This window comes from Urocitellus parryii, chromosome 2 (assembly GCF_045843805.1).
Source record: "Urocitellus parryii isolate mUroPar1 chromosome 2, mUroPar1.hap1, whole genome shotgun sequence".
Classification (NCBI taxonomy): Eukaryota; Metazoa; Chordata; class Mammalia; order Rodentia; family Sciuridae; genus Urocitellus; species Urocitellus parryii.
Window position 1 is genome coordinate 303,373 of NC_135532.1, and position 15,851 is coordinate 319,223.

Genomic DNA, 15,851 nt, shown 5'->3' on the forward strand with positions numbered 1-15,851 from the left:
GAGCCCTACGCTGACTTTGTAGCTAGACTTATTGAAGCAGCCTCTGAGACATTTGAAAATACAGAACAGGCAATGCCATTTATAAAACAGCTGGCTTACGATCAAGCAAATCGTTGCTGCAAAGAGGTCATTAGACCATGGAAACAGGAAGATTTAAACACATATATTAAATTATGTAGAGACATTAATGAACAAGGACAAGTCATGGCAGCTGAAGTAAAACAGGCTTTAAGTACCAAGCCAAAAACATGCTATAATTGCAATCAAGAAGGGCATTTTAAAAGAAATTGCCCCATAGGAGGAGGGTTTAACAAAGCTAGGTATCAAAAGAGTAGAATCCCGGGTATTTGCCCACGATGCCATAGAGGGAGACATTGGGCTAATGAATGCCATTCTCAAACCACCATAGAGGGTATTCCGTTATCAAAAAATGGACAAAGACCAAGTGTCTACCCACGATATCGTGGAGAAAGGCATCAGGCCCTGTTGTCAAAAAACGAATTGGAGGGCCCAATGCCCCGGGGCCCAAAACCACAAATATACGGGGCAATGGAGGAACCCAGCAGCACCATCAAGGTGGTGCCCAGGACGCATTATCCATCAGATCCCTCATCAGACAGACTAGAGGGAGCGCAGGGTTGGACATCTGTGCCTCTGCCAGAGCAGTATTAACTCCAGAGATGGGAGTTCAAATCATTCCCACAGGAGTAAAAGGACCTCTTCCCCAGGGAACAGTAGGCTTATTATTAGGACGCAGTTCTTCTACACTTAAAGGACTTATGATAAGTCCTGGGGTAATTGATCCCGATTATGAGGGAGAAATAAAAATTATAGCTAGTTCTCCAAGAGGTATATCAGTAATTTCATCAGGAGATAGAATAGCACAGTTATTAATAATACCAAGCCTACATGATAAATTTTCCAGTTGTAATGTAGAAAGAGGTTCCAAGGGATTAGGCTCCACAGGTGTAGATTGGGCTATGCTATCTTTAAATTTAGATTCTCGCCCTATGCTAAAATTAAATATTCAAGGGCATGATTTTAATGGACTGCTGGACACAGGCGCTGACCTCAGCATCATATCTCGCCAGGAATGGCCTAAACATTGGCCATTACAGCAAGCGACCCAAACGCTTAGAGGCCTAGGAGTGGCAACTAATCCCCATAGAAGTGCAATGGTATTAGATTGGAGGGATCCTGAAGGATGTGAAGGAACTATACAGCCCTATGTATTGGACCATCTCCCCATAAATTTATGGGGACGAGACGTCCTAGATCAATTAGGATTGACATTAACAAATAACGTCAATCCTAACGCGCCCACTACTAGGGCAAAACAAGGCTTTAGAAAAGAAAAGAGATTAAGAAATCAAGAACAAGATATAACAGCACCAATTCAAGTAGATCAAGAGATAGATAAACATGGATTGGGTTTTCAAAAAGGGCCACTGAGACAATCAAAATTACTTGGAAATCAGAAAGACCAGTGTGGGTTCCTCAGTGGCCCCTAACTAAAGAAAAGATACAAGTAGCCCATGATCTGGTCAAACAGCAATTAGCGGAAGGACATATACAACCTTCCGTATCTCCCCATAATACTCCCATTTTTGTTATTAAAAAGAAATCTGGTAAATGGAGATTATTACAAGATTTAAGAGCCATTAATAATGAGATGGTTATTATGGGACCTGCTCAATCAGGGATTCCCCAACTGTCTGCTTTACCAAAAACGTGGCATGTTCTAGCTATAGATATTAAAGATTGTTTCTTCTCAATTCCAATTCACCCCGAGGATAGTCCACATTTTGCATTTACTATCCCTGCACTGAATCATGAAGGTCCTGATCAGAGATATGAATGGAAAGTACTCCCTCAAGGGATGGCTAACAGCCCAACTTTGTGCCAAATTTATGTTGATAAAGCAATCCAGCCACTTAGAAATCAAAACCCTGAACTACAGATATTTCACTATATGGATGATGTGTTAATGGCACATAAAGATAAAAACACATTGCTAGAATGTTATGCCACGCTTACAAACTTATTAAAAAATTATAATCTAGAGATAGCAATAGATAAAGTACAATTAAATCTTCCAATTAATTATTTAGGAGTTCTATTATCCTCAACCATGGTCCGTCCACCAAAAATTCAAATACGAGTAGATCAACTCAAATCACTTAATGACTTTCAAAAGTTATTGGGAGATATAAATTGGATAAGGCCTTATCTAGGCATACCAACAGGAGAATTAGGACCTTTATTTGATATTTTAAAAGGTCCATCAGATCCAAATTCACCCCGCATGTTAACGCCTGAAGCTAGAAAGGCATTAAAAATCATTGAAACATATATGGAAAATATGCATTTGGATAGAATTGATATAAGTTTGCCTTTATTATTTATTGTATTACCGACAAAAAATATTCCTACAGGGGTATTTTGGCAAGAAGGTCCATTATTATGGATACATTTATCTTATTCTCCTAATACTATTCTTACTAGATATCCTGAGGCTGTAGGGCAATTAATACTCAAAGGAATAAAAGCAGCAAAAGGAGTGTTTGGGATTTCTCCCAATAAAATTATTACTCCATATACTATGGATCAAATTGATGAGTTAGCTAATGAGTTAAATACTTGGGCAATAATCATGTGTAAATCTAGTGTTGCATTTGATAATCACTTGCCATCTAATCCTTTGTTGTCCTTTTGGTCTAAGCATCCTGTAGTTTTTCCAAAAATGACAAGAAAAACCCCTATCATAAATGCTCCAAATATATTCACTGATGGGTCAAATAATGGTACAGCAGCAGTAGTTACTCCTGATCAAACTTTTACATTTTTAGTACCCAAACAATCAGCTCAAAAGGTAGAGCTCAATGCAGTATTGCAAGCTTTTATGATGTTCAAAGATTCTACATTTAATTTATTTTCTGATAGTCAGTATGTAGTTAATGCTATCGTATCTCTTGAAGATGCTGGTAGGATTTCTCCTTCCTCTACTGTTTTCTCTTTGTTTTCTGCTATACAAAGTCTAATCTGGGATAGAAAGGATCCATTCTTTATAGGACATATCAGAGCACATACAGGATTGCCTGGAGCCCTTAGTTTGGGTAATGAACTAGCAGATAAATCTACACATGACATACATATTTTCTCCACAATAGAAGAAGCTATAAATTTTCATAAAAGGTTCCATGTCAATGCTAATACTTTACAAAAACGTTTTAAAATAACTAAAGAACAAGCCAGACATATAATAAAACAATGTCAAAATTGTGTGACATTTTTGCCACAAGTTAATCTTGGAGTCAATCCTAGAGGACTGATACCTAACCATATTTGGCAGATGGACGTCACACACTTGCCAGAATTTGGAAAATTAAAATATTTACATGTTACAGTTGATACTTCTTCTGGATTTTTGATGGGCTCCCTTCATCCTGGAGAAAAAACTAAAGATGTTATAGCTCATTGCTTACAAAATTTTGCCACTGTGGGTGTTCCTAAACAGTTAAAAACCGATAACGGTCCTGGTTACATCTCCAAGTCTTTTAAACAATTTTGCTCATCATTTGGCATTACTCATATAACAGGAATCCCATACAACCCACAGGGACAAGGCATAGTTGAAAGAGCTCATCAAACTATAAAAATGTACTTATTAAAGCAAAGGGAGGGAATTAGTAAGGGGTATATATCCCCCAAAGATAAACTTAAAATAACCCTTTTTACTCTAAACTTTCTAAATTTGGATTCATCAGGACTTAGTGCTGCGGAAAGACATATGTATCCGAGAAATGTACATAAGCCTAAGGTACTTTGGAAAGATATTCTAACAGGACAATGGAAAGGTCCGGACCCAGTAATAGTCTGGAGTCGGGGCTCCGTCTGTGTTTTTCCACAGGAGGAACAGCAACCAATTTGGATTCCAGAGAGATTAACTAAAACAATTTCTACAGAAAAAGAAGATGATTTGACTCAAATCCATAACAGCTGATATCCAGAGTTCCAGCCTGGCTATTCTTGCATCTGCGACAGTGATTTACCACGGTGCCTTTTTCAATATCTATTTTATTATTTGCATTTTTCCCACATCATAAAGTTCTATTTTATTTTATTTTACCTTATTTTTTAAGCTCATACAAACCTAGGTTAATGTTTTTCTGATCAGTTTTATTTTTTTGACTGTGTTTTATTTATTTATTTATTTTTAACTGTAAAGTTTTTAAACATTGCAATGGAGATTTCACCTAGCTATAGCTACAAGGCCTTTATTTACTATTGTCTTATATGTTCTATGTTATGTATGCTGTTTTGTGTTGTATGTCTGTATGTGTGTATGTCCATATTTCATTTATAAGGAGCGCTCATGTATATATAGATACAAGTATTCAAAAAAAAAAAATTTAGTCACGTGACTTATATGGTTTAATTTACTTTAGGTAAACAGCTGTTATTAAATTTTGTTTTTAAAGGTGGTTAACAGATATGTTTGTTTACTTTCACCTTTCCTTTTCATTATATTTCATAATTCTGTTCAGGATAATGTCTCTTTAGCAACATGGCCATAATTCCCATCTCCATCCCAGTGCCGGTGAAGACTAAGACCAAACTACAACTTTTATGATAGCTATCACTATAAACTGTATAAATTGATACATCAATCAAAATAACTCAATAAGACTGCTCAATCAAGGACTTAATTTACTTTGGGAGGAAATGGACATATTGATAGACTCCTCCAATTTGAACTGCTCAATCAAGGACTTAATTTACCTTGGGAGGAAATGGACATATTGATAGACTCCTCCACTTTGAACTGCTTACACAACTTGCCTGGACTATGTATCACCTGTATGCATTGTGCTCTATTTGTTGATACAGCGAACTGGTAGTGCTATATCTTAGCCGATGTGTCACCAGTGTTTCCAAAGGAGCCGTCAATTGGCTTGGTGTCGTGGCAATTCTGCGTCTTTCTCCCTTCTGCTAGTGATGGTCTGATTTTGGGGGCCAACAGAGGTGAGGCAAGAACCTCACCCCCCCACTGGCACCAAGGTTAAATTTGGGGGCCAACAGAGGTGAGGCAAGAACCTCACCCCCCCACTGGTGCATAGGCCTATTACACAGGTATGGCTATATACTGGACCGGTAGTCAGTGACGGGTATGATTCGGTTACAGTGGTATCAACCTAAGCCAGGAGACTGACGCAATAAGGTCAGTTTTCCCATGACGGGTAAGAACCATATGTGAATTGGACATACCTAACAGGCACGGTCCCTAGCCACATTTGCCTGTTGTTTATTTAAACAGAAGGGGGCAGATGTTAGGAGCCACAGCAAAAATATTGATACAGGCACCTTTGGATTTTATGACTGCCAGCCAGCAATTCACATTCATATGGTAATTGGACTCATGCTGTCTAGCTGGGCCCATTTTCAGGACTCAGGTTACTCATGTCACTCTTGTAATGGGAGAGTTCCCATTGGTTGGAAAAGGATGGTAGGAGGGTGTTCCGGGGGAAGGGGAAACCCCCCGGCTCAGGTAGAACACACACGTGGCAGACCCACCTGTTAGGGGACGCACACGGCCTCTCTCTAAATAAAACTTTGTCTCAGTTTGACTGGCTTGTGTTTTTGTGCCCAACCGGGTTGCAAGATTGCAAGCCCGCGTGCACTGACAACTCAGCAGGGAATCGCTCAGCAGGGGTGCCGCAGGCAGTGCTCGGCAGCAGGAGCGGGACTCAGCCGGCCCGGGGCCGGGCAGTTTGCGGCACATAACAGTGGTACACACACCCACAGTGGCCTTGCAGAGACAGTCTGTGGACACAGGTCACTGGTCACCCTCCAGATTTGCATAAGGATAAAAACCAGTTCAGAAAAGCATTCTCTGGCTGATTATCTGATTATCTGTCTAAACGTATCGAATTAACTGAATAATGCTCAGTTTTGTAAATCATATGCAAACTGCATATCAACCAGGGAAATGGTCATTGGTTTCAATTCTGATGTCAAATTCAGCAAAGTACTCTGTAAACACAGAGTGTTCTAGGGGATACATGTTCTCACATTCCTTTAGTCTCTCAGGCCAGTACTTGCCAGAAGCAGGAGATAGAGGAGCCCTGCTGAAAGCCCTACCCTGCAGCAAAGACTCAGGTCCAGAGCTCTGAGGAGAACAGGTTGAGCACGTCAGGGGTGGGGCTGGTGCCAAGAGGGCCGAGGAGTGGAGCACTGCTGTGGAAGCCCAGGCTGGCTGACCACAGAGCTCAAGGGGCCCTAAGACACACAGTGAAGTTCCTGGTGCTGTGTGAGTGTGTGAGGAAATGGCCACTTCTGGATACATGAGTTTAAGCTGCTAGCCAGCATCAGGGGTTACTCACAGCCTGTTTATACCGAGATGTGTCACTGCTTGTTAAAATATAGTGCTAGGGACAGCTTTGTAAAAGGACAGCAACACACCGTTTAAAAAAGCAAGAAATAATTTAAACTGGATAGACACAAAGCACATAGAGACAACACAAACACACACACACAACACCCCCCTGGCACACAGAAACAAGCGCACAATACCCTGCCCTATACCCGTACAAATATCATACATGAAGTTGCCTCTCAGTTAAGTAAGGCCTGGCAAATTCTGCACGTGCTAAGCAACGGAGGCCCTGACGGTGTGGGAGGAAGTCAGTTTATGAGCAGCGGATCCCCCCAGTCACTGGCCTCTCGGAATTTGTATTCTGTTGGGCAAGCTACTTGGGGTGGGATGGCAGGCCCCCAGGGGTCCTGATTAGAGAAACCAGTGGTTAAACTGCTGAAAGGGTATGGGTTCAACAGGGCAGAGGACTTTGGTTTTGCTGAATGTGAGGTACAAATTGGGGGTGGTACCTGGAGCATCTGAAATAAAAGGGGACTCTGAGCTGTATGGAAAAGAGAGAAAAGACCAGCTGGAACTCTCTGAGGGAAGCTAGAAGAGGAGAGAGACAACAATGGGGCTTGAGGGTGTGCTAATGGGTGCTGCTGTCCCTCTCCTGTAAGCCTTGGTGACATCTGCCCCAGGGCTGGTGTGTGCAGGGCAGGTCTCCCTGAGGCTGTGCGTAGACCTCCAGGCACAGAGCATAGTGCTCCTTGGGAACTAGCTCTCTGAGTCGTAGAGAAGGAGCCAACATGGGTGAGGGCCCCAGCACTGCAGATGGAAGGGAGCAGATAGTGCCCATCAGTGAAGGTGGCTAGGGTCCAGAGCAGCTCTGTGGCCAGCTGAATTCTGTCCTTGGCCAGGTAAGAAGTGTATGATTGTGTGCTCCTGGTAGGAATTACCATGCAGAGAGAGAAGAACACCAGAGGAAGAGGTGCAGCTTGTGGTTGGTGCCACGGTGTGAGCCTCTTCTGACTGGCTGCACCCTCTGTGCCCTGTGACAGGGAAGTTTCACCTTTCCTGGGTTTCACAGCCATCTTACCATGTGCTTCTTAGACAGCATCTTGTCTCAGCATTCTGGGCGACTGTCCTTCAGCCTCCACCACTAGAGTCCATGAAGAGTAGGGCCACCTGGGACCAAGCCTTCAACACGTAGCCTGGGAGACACAACTCCAAACCACAGAGTAATCGTATTTATTAGTTGAGGATGATTGATGGCTTTGCTATAACTTGATTTGATGAGGACCTGGGGAAGTGCCAGAAGAGGAGCACTAGGCAGGAGAAGCACCATGGTGGCTGCTTAACGTGTGCCAGGGACATATGGACAGAGGGTCTTTCAGTCTAGCTGAAGTTTCTCCTGGGGATTCAAGCGCCTGCTATTCTGTAGAACCCCCTTGGTGGGCACTATTTCTTTGTGGGTTCCTGGATATTTCTTTCTCTGAGGTCTTTTCTGGGTGAGGGTGGCCGGCCTTGGCATTTCAATTTTGTGGAAGTGCTCAGGCAGACATGTGGAACATCAAAATGTTGTCCCAGGGATGTCTCTGACATTGGATCTGGGCACCAACAGGCCTTGGAAGAGTTCCCTGTGCTGCTTGTGTTCCCCTCTGAGGCAAGCTGGGTGGCAGGACTACTTCTGATGGGAAGACTATTGTCCACTTCTTGACCACAGGGGGTCGTGTAACAGTCTCCTTGTGAGCAGGAGGGAGACAAAGAGCGATGTTAAAAAGAAATAGCAGTGTTCCCCCTATCTACCTGTGGATTACCTGAACACTAGTTTGGTCCTTAAAAAAGTGTTTATCAAGTGTTACTGTGTTTTAGGACATCATAGTTATGTTGAGTGGAGAGACAAACTCTCTGCTGCAGAACATTAAGCATGACCACACCTGGGCAGGAGGGGCCGTGTCATGGGACGTATGTGCCTACTGGCTTCAGCACCAGCAGCTCTGTGTTGTCTTGTTTTCACTGGGTATCAGCCTGCCTCTCAGAGTCACCCACTTTAGCCTCATGCTTTGTTTTTTGGGCTAAGCTAGCCCAGCCTCCAGCTGAGGACCACACCTAGCAGTTGCAGAGCTCTAGTGCTGGATCCTGCTACAGCTGGCTGAATCTGTGCACTTCCAGAAAATTCCTTCACATTTAGGACTCTTCCTATTTGGCAACCACAGAAATCCAAGAGTACTGCACAGCCCAAAGAAGGGAAACTGCTTTTACAGAGCTCTCCTGGTCCAGACAAGAGTCCTGAGCGGGACCTTGTGCACACTCTCAGGCTTTGGCTGGCCCAGTAGCAAGCAAAGGTGGGGCAACACAACCTTGATGAAAGTGGTCCAAAAGAAAGTTCAGAGGGACAAAGGGCAGAGGTCACTCCCTAATGGGAAGACTGTATTCTGCTTCTTGACCACGTGGGGGCGATGTGACAGTCTTTATGAACTGCTGGCTCTCTGGAAGTAGCAGGGCAAGAGAATGATGTTCTTTTTAAGTTTTTTAGTTGCCAATGGATTTTTTACTTTATTTGTTTATTAATATGTGTTGCTGAGGATGGAACCCAGGGCCTCACACATGCCAGGCATGTGTACCACTGAGCCACAGTCCCAGTAGGAGAATGATGTTCTTTTTAAAAAGTTTTTTTAGTTTTTTAGTTGTAGTGAAGTGGTGAGAAACTAATGTGACTCCATTTTTGAGAAACCAGCCTCTACCTCAGAGCAAAGCTTGTCCAAGGAAGGGGGCGTGACCCTTGTCCTTGAAAAAACCCACAGAGCACTCCTAAGCACATACCCTGCTGAGTTGTTTGTCTGTAAATAACAGGAGAGTTCTGAGGTGCCAGGTGTCCCTGACTCAGTCAGGCTAGGTGAGGACCCATAGCAACCCCCTAGCAACCACCAATCAGCATGAGACAGGGAAAATACCTGGGATGCCAGATGACCCCCAAGTAGTTTATGGTGGTTGATAACGTGTTGGAAACCATGTAGTTTAGCAAGTACACCCCTTGTGGCTTAAACCAGTCAGTTCAAAGGAATCCCCCTCTTGTACTAACCTATCACCCCTACCCAACTTGTTCCTGCCAGTGAATGAGCTAATCAATGTTAAGAGTTGTTGTTTGATTTTCCTGTGGTATGGAATGATTTGCTGTGTGATGTTGTGAGGCATAGAGTATCCCCCCAAAACCTATAAAATCTCACTGAACAAAGGACCGGGACTCACTCCCTGGGACCGCTGCATCGGGAACGGTTGTGAGTCTAGGCTTGAGCTTGCAATAAAGACTCTTGTGTGGGCTGGGGATGTGGCTCAAGCGGTAGCACGCTCGCCTGGCATGCGTGCGGCCCGGGTTCGATCCTCAGCACCACATACGAAGATGTTGTGTCTGCCGAAAACTAAAAAAAATATATATATATTAAAAAAATTCTCTCTCTCTCTCACTCTCTCTTTAAAAATAAAATAAAAAATAATTTAAAAAAAAGACTCTTGTGTGCTTTCATTGGATTTGGCTCCTGGAGGTCTATTGGGGTCCCATGAATCTGGCATAACAGTGGCACCCCCTTTCTCCACAGAAAAGCCCTCTTCACCATGGCTGATTTTAGGACTGTCAGCAAAAGAGTCTCTGCAAAAGAGTCCAACGTAGATAAACTTCCTATTTTCGTGTCACCCTGTGGTGGCCACTGGTGGGGAAGATACCAGCACTCCAGGTGCTGGACATCCCTTACTAGTTTTTCACAAACGTATCCAGTACAGTAGTTTGTAGAAATGTGCAAACAAGGCCTCTGGCCTTGAGCTGGGCTTCACAGAGATGTCTACATTTTTAGGATAAGTTACAAAGGGGCTCCATGGTAACAGCTGGCAGTGGGAGGAAAGAGAGGGGAGAAGAAGCTCCCCCCTTCTCAGGTGTGGTCCTTGAAGAGTTAAGTTAACTTGCCCAGAACAGTGAAAGAAAAAGCTGCTTTTATGTGAACTTCTGCAGACTGTGAACTTCTGAGCCCCTCCCCTTACATGCTGAGTATAAAACTCTGAAACTTCCCGAACTTGGGGTTCAGGGGATTGATTGATTACAGCAAAAGCTGTGCCCTCTGAACCTGGCTGCAGCCAAATAAAACTGTTTCCTGCTGTCTTCAGTGCCTTGCCTCATTTGTCCCTACAACAGTAGATGGACACAATACCTTCATTTTTATTTATTTACTTTTATGTAGTGCTGAGTATTGAACCTAGTGCACACGTGCTAGGCAAGTACTCTACCCAGCCTAAGAGAATGATGTTCTTAGGAAAAAATAGTAGCGCTTCTAGTTTTGTGGCAGACCATTTAAAGTCCATCTTTGGGGCCTGATAAGTATAAGGAGACGAAGACTAGGTCTGCTAAGCATTCCTGGGAATCTCGTGTCACTGGGTGTAGGAACTACAGGCAGAGAGGTGGTGCCTCATAAGAGCAGCGCACAGGGGAACCTTGTGAGCTCAGGGCACAACCACTATGAGAGGCCTTCTCCTATCACATTTGCACAGATGTGGATGGTCAGGAAAAGGGGCGTGGGTATCCCCAGGAGTGTTCCAGGAGCTCCAGGGAGTTGCAGCGCAGGGGCGCCGGTGGGAAAGTGATGCCAGGAGTTTGGGGGAGCAGCAGCTGGCATGGGGTTACCAGGAGGGTGGGCAAGATGCAGCTTGTGGGTGTGTCAGGAACAGGGTGGAGCTGCAGCCTGCAGGCGTGGTGGTGGTGGCAGTGGTGTGCCAGGAGCTTCGGAGAGCTCCAGGTTGTGTGGGGTTTCCAGGAGCTTGGGAGAGCTGCAGTGCATCAGGGTGCCAGGAGTGTGAGTGAGCACTGGGCAAAAGGGTCTGAGGCTCTGGGATGTACTGCAGCGTGCACAGACCCAGTGCTCCTCCAAGGGGCAGATGGAGGTGTCTCCAGCACTGCCTCGCAGTTCAGGTGAGGAACTCTTTGAGGTTGGATGACAAAAGGGCCAAAGTTCATATCCTGGTCTACTGAACCCCAGAATCTGAGATTTAAGCCTCAGGCATTAAAAACCACCCCACCTGTTCAAAGAACAGCAAAGGGCCTGCAATGGAGCTAATGGAACACTGCGAGTGTGTTGTAAAGGGTTTACGCCTCAAAGGCTGAAATGTACTCCCCCTTATCACCATTCAAGAAGATTCTACTTAAAGCCATAGCTTGAGTTAACTCAAGGAAGAAGAATAGGACCCTGTGGTCTTGCCAAAGGGCAGTGCTCTGCCTTCTTCTTGTGTGACTCCAGGCATACACAGGAAGCTCTGTTGTGTGAATACAGAAAGGTGTGCATGAATCTTGCAGCTCAGGTCTTTGAGGCACTGATTTCTGGCTAGATGTTTATTGTTGAATAGTTTATATTATCTTCACTGGGGATAGAGAAAGTACACAGGTCCAAGGACTCTCAGGAAACCTGCAGTTGCTCACCAAGACTCACTGGGGAGTTATCTCTCAGATTAGGTATTCTGGAGCAGGTGGTAGTTCCATGGTGTGGAAGATTTTCAATCTGATTTATTTAGATACTTGTTGAAAGAATAGTGACAGGGCTTTTAAGGGAATTACACAAATCCATCATAGCTCAAATATGGTAACCCAGCACAAGTATTAATACCTAGAGAAAAACACCTAATTCAGTGTTACTGTGCATAATTTGTTTTCAGCTATCAGCCTAAGAAGCAGAAAAAATAGCTCTGCTGCATCACTCTGTGGAGGTCACAGGGCACCCAGCTCCGGCTGGTGTCTCATCACGGTCACAGCTGTCCTGATGAAACCAGCAAACACAGAGACCAGCAGGGCCCCCAGTTTCCCCTCCTGCCTCCCTCCCTCTCTTCCCAGTAGTGCTCTGCATCCTCTCTTCTTCCTGCCATGTCAATGTTTAGGTTCCCAGCTGGACCTGCTCTTGAAGAACTTCAGTTTCAGTTCCTGCTAGATCAAAATACTCTTTGAGGGGGGATAGTAGGGGATAGGAAAGGTAGCAGAATACAAGAGTCACTAATATGCCATTAGGTAAAAATGTGAGTGTGTAACAGATGTGATTCTGCAATTTGTATTTGGGGTAAAAATGGGAGTTCATAACCCAATTGAGTCAAATGTATGAAAGATGATATATCATGAGCTTTGTAATGTTTTGAACAACCAATAAAAAAATATAAAAAAAAATACTCTTTGAAACATCATTTCCTGGGGCAAGAACAGAAAACTATACTGCCTTAAGAGGGCCCATGGAGAGGGTGCGTACGGAGCCATGACAGTCCTCTGTCTCAGCATTTCTACCCAGGATGCCTGCCCTTCAGAGAACGTGCTTTGGGGGTCTTCTGGAAATGCAGGGCTGCAGCCCCTAACAGCCCCCGCTCCCTTCTGTCCTGCGGCTTTGCCTGTCTGGATAGTCCCTCCAGAAGGAAGCAGACAGTAGGTGATCTTTTGTGTCTGGGTGAAACGTGTCTGGAGCAACCTGAGGACTTGTTCACTGGCCACGTTGGGCTAAGTCAGCCCAACATCACCAGCTCCCTCACCCGCAGCCCTACACGTATCAGGGATTCCTTCCTGTTCACAGTGGCACCTACTCCCATTTCCACAGCTGAGGGACACTGGGACACAGGCACATTTTGGTTGTTTTTTGCTTCTACAAACATAGAGAGATACATTTTTTTTTTCTTTCTCAGTGTCTGCCAGTCTGGAAACCACCGTGCTGTCTTCCAGAGCCGAGGAAGTGTTGCCCCTTCCTACCAGCTGTGTAGGGTGTGGGGCTCTGTTTTCTCCCCCTACACAGCTGCAGTCTGCCTTCCCATTCCAGCCACCTAATGGGTCTCGAGTGGCATCTCGTTGTGATTTGGATTTCCAGTGACCTAAGAACATTGAACATCTTCTCCTGTGCTATCAGCCATTTGTTTATCTTCTGTGGAGAAATGTATATTCAAATGATCAGATTATTTTTTAGTATTAAAATTTTATTTTTTTCTAAAATCTTTTCTAAAGTGTGTCAAAGTCCTTTTGTACTGAATTAGCCAAGAGAACCGTGTTGGCTTGTTGGTGCTGGGTGACAGGGTCTTAGGATGTCACCCAAACCCAACGTTTTGACTTCATTTGGCTGTGGTGATGAAGTAAACTCACTGTCACCAAGCACATGACAGCCACATCGGCAAATGCTGCCCACCAAGCCTGGCCTCAGGCTGAGCATCTTCATAAGTGGGAAAGGGGGATGTGTGAGCTCGGGCTTGTGTCCAGGATCCTGGAGGACCCAGGTGCTGGCCTCCCAGAGAGCCCTTCACTCCTTGGTTTCTCCTTTGTGGTGGGTTTTATTTCTGTTTCTGCCCTTGTGGGTCCTGGGAGTCAGGCACTAAAGTAGAGGGGCCTGCTCCTGTGACCCAAGGCTCTGATAGTTCTGAGATGGCAGGGGGTTTGACTGGACAATCTTACAGAAATGTTACCCTCTCAGTAGTAACTATCACCACATAACATAGTACTTGCTCACTTTGGAGTTAGGGATAAAAGAAGGATGATTTGAAGAGGAAGAGAAGGGTGGAAAATTGAAATCCCACCTTCAAATATTTGGGATATTTGCAAACTCGTATTTAAACCGTACCCAGGCACAGAGGAGAGCTGGCACTGCTGCCTTGGCACCCAGGAATGTGCAGTTCAGTTGGGAGCCACTGCCAAGCAAGGAGGTCCCCAGCGCTGCAGAAAAAGCGGGTTGTTCTGGCCTGTCTTCGAGGACTGTGAAGCCAAAGTGTGGTAGACCCCATCTGCACAGGGTCAGCCAAGCAGTCAGCAGTGATGGGCGTCTGATCTTCCAAGTTTGTTAGGACTGTTTCCTAGCTTTCCGGTCCTTTCCTTTCCTACACTTGTAGTTTTCAAATAACTTGATTTCATTTCTCATAGCAGAAAAAGAGGGCCCTGAGGCGTTGAGATAAGGGTCAGGCCAGGGAGGCTGCCTACCCTCCCTAGCACAGAAGGCCGGTAGTGAGAAGGGCATCTTCTGACCAGAGCTGGAGGCGGAGACGAGCTGGCTGCACCTGTCTGCCTTTCCACACAGATTTCCCTGTGGCAGATCTGTCCACGTTCCTGGCATGGTGTTGTTAAATTCAGTCCACATTTCCTACCCTTTCCATCCTTCCCCCACCCTACCTCCTTCAATTCCACTGCTCTTATTGCACTCAGCATGATGTTCTCCATGTCCATTTACCAGCAAATTCCATGATTTAATTCTTCTTTAGGGCTGATATGCCATTGTGTATATATACCACGTTTTCTTAATTCATTTATCTGCTGATGGGCATCTTGGTTGGTTCCACAAATTGGCTTCTGTGAATTGTGCTACTATAAACATTGATGTGGCTGTATTGCTGCAGTATGCCGACTTTAGTTCTTTTGAATAAATACCAAGGAGTGAGATAGCTGGATCATTCAGGGTTCCATTCCTAGCTTTTGGAGGAGTCTCCAGCCTGATTTCCAAAGTGGGTTGTATTAATTTGCAGATTCACCAACAAAGTATGAGTAAACTTTTCCCTCCACATCTTTACCAGCATTTATTATCATTTATATTCTTGATAATTGCCATTCCCATTGGAGTGAAATGAAATCTCAGGGTAGGGTTTAATTTGTATTTCCCTGATTGCTACAGACATTGAACATTTTTTCATATATTTGTGGGCCATTTGTATTTCTTCTTTAGAGAACTATCTGTATAATTCTTTTGTGCATTTATTGATTGGGTAATTTGGGTTTTGTTGTTAAGCTTTTTGAGTTTTTTATGTATTCTGGATATTAATCCCCTGTCAGAGGAGTAGCTGACAACAATTTTTCTCCCATTCTGTAGGCTCTCTTTTTCATGCTTTTACTCATTTTCTCTCTTGTTCAGAAGATTTTTTATTTAATACCATTCATTTATTGATTTTTGATTTTATTTGTTGAGTTTTAGGGTCTTATTAAAGAAGTTAGTGCCTACACCAGTATTATGGAGTGTTGACCCTATCTTTTCTTCTAGCACTTCCAAAGTTTCTGATCTAATTCCTAAGTCTTTGATCCACTTTGGTTTGACTTTTGTGCAGAATAAGAGGGATCAATTTTTTTTTAAATACAGCTATCCAGTTTTCTCAATGCCATTTGTTAGAAAGGCCTCTTTTCTCCAATGTATATTTTTATACCTTTGTCAATTATCAGATGGCTGTAAGTATGTGGGTTTCTCTTTGTCTTCTATTCTATTCCATTGGTATTTGTGCCTACTTTAATATCAATACCATGTTGTTTTTGTTACTGTAACTCTGTAATATAATTTGAGATCAGTATTGTGATGCCTCCTGCATTGCTCTTCTTCTTCAGAATTGATTGGCTATTCTGGGTCTCTAGTCTTTCCAAATGAATTTTAGGGATTTCTTTTCTAGTTCTATGAATAATGTCATTAGTGTTTCAAAGGGGATTTCATTGAATCTGTATGTCTTTGGTAGTATGGCCACTTTGGCAATA